This window comes from Podarcis gaigeae (assembly GCF_964106915.1).
Source record: "Podarcis gaigeae genome assembly, chromosome: 2".
In the NCBI taxonomy this organism is placed as follows: Eukaryota; Metazoa; Chordata; class Lepidosauria; order Squamata; family Lacertidae; genus Podarcis; species Podarcis gaigeae.
Window position 1 is genome coordinate 12,602,055 of NC_139679.1, and position 6,602 is coordinate 12,608,656.

The window sequence follows — 6,602 nt, forward strand, 5'->3', positions numbered from 1 at the left end:
CCCCACTGCCAGCATTTAAAAGAGGTCCCCAGAGATTTCCCTATGGGCTTTCTTCTTGCGAAGCAAGCCCATAGGGAAATTCGTCTTGCGAAGCAACTCGCAAACGGAAAACCCTTTCGTCTTGCGGGTTTTCTGTCTTGCGAGGCATTCGTCTTGCGGGGCACCACTGTATAGCATTTTGACTGCAGCTTTAACTCCCTATCCAAGTTCCATAGCATCAAGCTGCCTTCTAGAATTTGGACAGAAACAAACCCAGAAGCGTAACATTCTAAAGACTCAATGGGGGCCACCAGAATCAAAACAGCCAGATGGTGCTCAGGTGAGGAGTGGACTAAAGTACTGGTAAAAAGGTAAAGGGACCCCTGACCGTTAGATCTAGTCACAGACGACTCTGGGGTTGCGACGCTTCCGGGTCATGTGGCTAGCATGGCTAAGCTACTTCTGGCGAACCAGAGCAGCGCACGGAAACACCATTTACCTTCCCACCCGAGCGGTACCTATTTATCTATTTGCACTTCATGCTTTTGAACTGCTAGGTTGGCAGGAGCAGGGAATGAACAACGGGAGCTCACCCTGTTACAGGGATTCGAACTGCCGACCTTCCAATCGGCAAGCCCTAGGCTCTGTGGTTTAACCCACAGCGCCACCCGCGTCCCATTAAAGTACTGGTACCACACGCTAAAACGTCACACATGCGACAAATGGCTGAGCCCCCAAAATGTGCCAACAAGTTCCTACACCAGCAGTGACCACAGAGTGTGTAACCTATTATAGATGCTCCGTGGACTTTTCTGCAATAAAGGGAAATCCAGATTAAACGCAGAAGTAGCAGAGGCTGACATTTTGATGGCAACATTGTGCGGATGATGCAAAGGCCTTGCGTGCAAGAGCTACACCCGTTCCAACTTGAAGTACCCTAAAAAAACACACCCAGAGATGTTCATATCGTCACATCTTAAATCAAGAGTCCAGGAACTACACAAGGAAGCAGATTGGGGAAATCCCTCTTGAGACATCAGTGTCATAACTGGAGATAGGATGTCAGGCAAAGTATTATCTCTGTGGGATCTTTCCCACTGACGTGGAATTTTCCATCCTATCCAGTAGACATGTAACTGGTTCTTTTACAGTGGTGCCCCGCAAGACGAATGCCTCGCAAGACGGAAAACTCGCTAGACGAAAGAGTTTTCCATTTTGGAGGTGCTTCACAAAACGAATTTCCTATGGGCTTGCTTCGCAAGACGAAAATGTCTTGCGAGTTCCTGCGGTTTTCCCCCCCTCCCCCCCTTTTCTAAGCCGCTTATCCGATAAGCCGATAAGCCGATAAAAGCCGCTAATAGCGCTAATCCGCTAATCCGTCAATGGGCTTGCTTCGCAAGACGAAAAAACCGCTAGATGAAGAGACTCGCAGAACGGATTATTTTCGTCTTGCGAGGCACCACTGTATATCCAGGATCACATCACAGAATCACAGAGTAGATATGCAGTGTAGCTGCTTTACTTTGGATACCCTTCCTCGTTCCAGTCGTGCCAAAGCGATTTGGTCCCAGAATGCAGTTCTTTGGAAAGCAACTAATTTGACTGGGGAAGACCTGTCTGCTTAGAAAGTGCAACACCCATACCAGAACCACAGTGTTAGTCAATATAGCAGCCACAATGGCTGGGCTATCTGTGTCCTGCTTTCCTATGGAAAAGGGGGCAAAATTTGGCCCGAGAGCAATCAGCTGCTGACCCCCCTCTCCCATATGCTGGCTGCAAAGAAAGATGCTGTGACAGAATACGGACATAAGCAGTGGCGTGGGGGGGACAGTGGCGGTTGCCCCAGGCGCAAAATTGTTAGGGGTGTGAAATTCAAACACCTGGTGCTGCCTCAATTCAGCTGTGTGCTTCTATCGCTGGGCTCTGTTGAAAACAGCTTTTCCATGCGAACCAGGAAGTGGCTTCTCCAGACAATCGAACAACTCTTCTTTTCTTATTTTTGTGGCTGCGATCTCCTGGGTGATGTGGATGCTGTTAGGGGCAGTTGAATGTGCATGTGGACTGCATCCGTTTCCATGCCTCCCATCCATCCCTCTATGTGCAGCCCTGGGCACCAGCAACCCACGCTATGCCAATGGTCATAAGGTATGCCACCGAACAACAAATGGTTTCACTAGATCAGGGGTCGGCAACCTGCGGCCCATGAGCCACAAGCAGCCCATGGGGGTCGTCTAAACGGCCCACGAGCCGCCCCCAAACCTAGCCACCCACTCGACGGGTCCCTGCATGCTGCACTAAACCGGCGCAGCGCTGAGCGGGGACTCGCTTCCATGGCACCACGCAGACACAATCCGGCCCATGGAGCGATCTCCACAGAGTGAACCAGCCCAGGTGAGGTAAACCTTGCTGACCCCTGCACTAGATGGTCTTAATGCCCATCCCAAGATTTCATAAGGGCATACCCAACGCAGCGCTGATTTTAGAGGCTGAGACAATAGACTGGGAAAAAGCTGGGGATTTAAGATCATGCTGGTCCTCTTCTAAGGTGCAGATGTGAGATAGGTAGGGCCATCGCAGGCAGCAGAGTCTGCAAAGCCACCTCTCTGCTTCCAGCGTGGGGAGTGTCCCTGGAAGAAAACGGTACTTGCCTTTTTTCCTTTCCCCAGGGGGACTTCCTGCGCTTCCAATTATGTCCTGCAATGTCCACCCAGGAGCCCAGGCATTCCCTAAAATGACAACATCATTCCCACTGACTCGATCCATGCCAAAAACCCACACCCAAACAAACAAACCATCAAAGAATGCGGAGTTATTGCTGGGCTGGAAAGGCGGCACTTAAAAAAAAAAATATTCCCAAGACTCTTGGCTGCTGGGGACAGAGGTTAAAAACGAAACGATCTGGACCTGCTGCTGCTCCCCCCCCCCCCCCCCAGTAGACAATGCACGCACTCGTGACTTTTGTTGACAAAAGGAAAGGATGGTTTTGCAATCAAAGCAGGGTCAATGTACATATGTTAAAAGGATTGAGGCAAACTTCAGTGGTGCCCCTATTCTGCCCCCACCCTCTGGAACAGCCCCTGCCTGGAATCAGGTTTCAATGCTTGCTCGCTCTCTCCCCACACAGACACAGATACACACACACACTTTCTCCCCCCCCCCCTCGGCCCGGTTTTGTTTCCACAAGCCCTGTGGCTCTCTAATGTCCAGTCTCTGTCCACTCATATATCAAGGGCAGAGCAGCTGGGCATCACACTGACCAATAGGCCATTTCCCATCTGTGCCGTTTTGCTCTCCGTCCAGCAACTGAAAAATTAATATGTATCCATTTGTACGTGGCCAGCAGCTGAGCATCACCCATCTGTCAAGACTGACAGCGGATAATCTTGGCCAAATGCAAAGAGGAGGGAGAGAACAAGGTACACTTGGTCTGTTGGCAGATCTTGGGACACTCTCCAGGATAAGGAGAAGTAGCTAATTTGGCAGAAGCCCCATCACCCTGAAAAAACCCCGAAACAAAACAAAATGAAATAAGGGCACACACTAAGAGGAAGGAAATGCAATGTGGGGAAAGGATAGCACAGTTTGGCTTTCTTCGTTTGCTGGCATGCTGAATTCCTAAAAGCAATGTTTTTTACGCTTTGGCTCCATGATCACTGCAGATGGTGACAGCAGCCACAAAATTAAAAGACGCCTGCTTCTTGGGAGAAAAGCAGTGACAAACCTAGACAGCATCTTAAAAAGCAGAGACATCACCTTGCCAACAAAGGTCCGTATAGTAAAAGCTATGGTTTTCCCAGTAGTGATGTATGGAAGTGAGAGCTGGACCATAAAGAAGACTGATTGCAGAAGAATTGATGCTTTTGAATTATGGTGCTGGAGGAGACTCTTGAGAGTCCCATGGAATGGAAGAAGATCAAACCGATCCATTCTTAAGGAAATCAGCCCTGAGTGCTCACTGGAAGGACAGATCCTGAAGCCGAGGCTCCAGTACTTTGGCCACCTCATGAGAAGAGAAGACTCCATGGAAAAGACCCTGATGTTAGGAAAGATGGAGGACACAAGGAGAAGGGGACGACAGAGGACGAGATGGTTGGACAGTGTTCTCGAAGCCACCAGCATGAGTTTGACTAAACTGCGGGAGGCAGTGGAAGACAGGAGTGCCTGGCGTGCTCTGGTCCAGGGGGTCCCGAAGAGTCGGACATGGCTAAACGACTAAACAACAACACCTTTAAAGAGCATTTTCTGTTTGACCCTGTTTGCCAAGGAACCTCTAAAATGATTTAGGGTGCATTCTTGGACAGCGCCAGTGTCGCTTCATCAGAACTTAGCATCCCACCACAATACACCTCTGTGACTACATGTTACAGGGGGAAAGATTGATAGTGGACACCATGGTATCTTTCCAGGGTTCCCATCATGCCGAGCTCAAAAAGCACAGTTTGAAAATCTGCTGTATGTTGCTACCTACTTTATCTCACCAATGTTGCAGTTCCTGAAAATCTTTTGTGTGCATGTTTAGTATTCGGAGGCTTCCCAGGCAGCCAAAGAGGTGATGCCTATTTTGCAAGATGACCCAGGTCACCTCTGTCCTGACACCTGGCAACTATCATGTGTTCAGCGTTTATTTTTCCCCCATTCAATTTATATCCCTCCTCCAGCTCCTGAAGCCACCCAGGACAGCAGACGGATCAATGATCTAAACCAGGGGTAGGCAACCTAAGGCCCGGGGGCCAGATACGGCCCAGTCGCCTTCTCAATCCGGCCTGCGGACAGTCTGGGAATCAGCATGTTTTTACATGAGTAGAATGTGTCCTTTTATTTAAAATGCATCTCTGGGTTATTTGTGGGGCATAGGAATTCGTTCATATTTTTTTTTCAAAATATAGTCCGGCCCACCACATGGTCTGTGGACTGGCCCCCTGCTGAAGAAGGTTGCTGACCCCTGATCTAAACCATGTTATTATCATTTTTAAATAAGCATTCTAAAACTAAAACTTAGCTGCAAAGAGAGCTAAGACTTAAAACATCCAACCAGGGTTGCCAGGAACAGCGTCTTTCAGCCATCAAACGCCTGGGTGAACACGAATATTTTCAACTTCCTCCTGCAAGTCAGTAATGAGGGAGACAGATGTGCACACTCTCCCTCAGAGAGAGCCTTCCACAAATGGGGAGCCACCACTGACCTGTTCACTGGTCAATGTCAAGCAGGCAGCACCCTGTGGAACCACCACCAACAAGGCCTCACCTGCTGATTGAAGGGTCTGAGACAGCTGATATTGGGGAAGTTGCTCTTGGGTCCCAAATCATTTAGGGCTTTATATACTAGTACAAACACCTTGAATTTGGCCCAGAAGCTCACTGGCAGCTAGTGCTGTGCTTTCAGGGACCGGTGACACATGGTCCCATAGGACTGTGCCCCTTACCAGCCTAGAAGATGCATTCTGCCCTAGCTACAGACTGCAGACTGTCTTCAAGGGCAGCCCCACCTAGGCTATCGCAGCCCAGGAATGGCAGTCAGTGATGAATCAGCCTAAGATGGACACAAACACTCCTGAAGCCACTTGAGACTAAGCTAACAAATTGGGATCCAGGAGAACTCCCAGATTACAAACCTGCAGCCCCTCCCAGACCAGGTCATCTATCTACTGTATTTTTCGCTCTATAAGACACACTTTCCCCCCTCATAAAATGTAAGGGGAAATGTGTGTGCGTCTTATGGAGCGAATGCAGGCTGCACAGCTATCCCAGAAGCCAGAACAGCAAGAGGGATCGTTGCTTTCGCTGCGCAGCAATCCCTCTTGCTCTTCTGGCTTCTGGGATTGTCGCGCAAAGTCTCCTCAGGGCAGCGGGAGGAGTGAAAGCAGAGATCCCTCTTGCTGTTCTGGCTTCAGGGATTCAGATTTTTTTCTTCTTGTTTTCCTCCTCCAAAAACTAGGTGTGTCTTATGGTCTGATGCGTCTTATAGAGCGAAAAATGCGGTAATTCCTGGACACGGGAACCACGCATCCACAAAACTTTCTGCTTGTGTCGTTCCTGGTGTTTGCCAGTGCCCATCATATGCACAATCTCTTGAGAATGTGCAGGGTTATGATAACGATAACCTGATGGTTAGTCTAGGATACTGACAACCAATGGATAGAACTAAGAAATAAAGAGCGATGGTTATGTGAATATGAGGAGATAGGAGAAGAGGCAGGGACTCGGTGGGCAAATCGGAGAGGAATTCAAGTTGCTTAGTGAAGGGCATTCCATTTTTCTCTCTCTCTTTTCCCTCCCTTCCTTGGAAGAACAACTGGAAAACTGCTTCTAAGTCGTCGTTCCAGGGAACTCTGAGCAATGGTTGACGAGCTGGCTTACCATGACTGATCTATCACTAGCGATCTCTCTTGGCAAATGAGCAAACCCATTTTGCAAACAAGTTGTGCATGTTCTAGGGTTCACTAGTTCACACACAGCGGTAGTGAAGCCAGTTCTACACTTGATCTGTGTGGAGCCTAGAACCTGCAGGAATTCTGTGTCAGATGTGGGAAATGATCCACGAAGGTAGAAAATCGGGGGGGGGGGGGGGGGACGACTACAAATGGAATTTTCAGGGTTTCTGAATGTAATAACACAAAATGGTG

General features: G+C 49.0%; 1 protein-coding gene across 1 annotated transcript in view; it reads right to left on the reverse strand.

The window, feature by feature from the left end:
- Positions 1-6,602, reverse strand: part of FIGNL2 (fidgetin like 2) — a 39,831-nt gene that overhangs the window by 22,587 nt on the left and 10,642 nt on the right. The gene's annotated exons all lie outside the window — the stretch shown is intronic.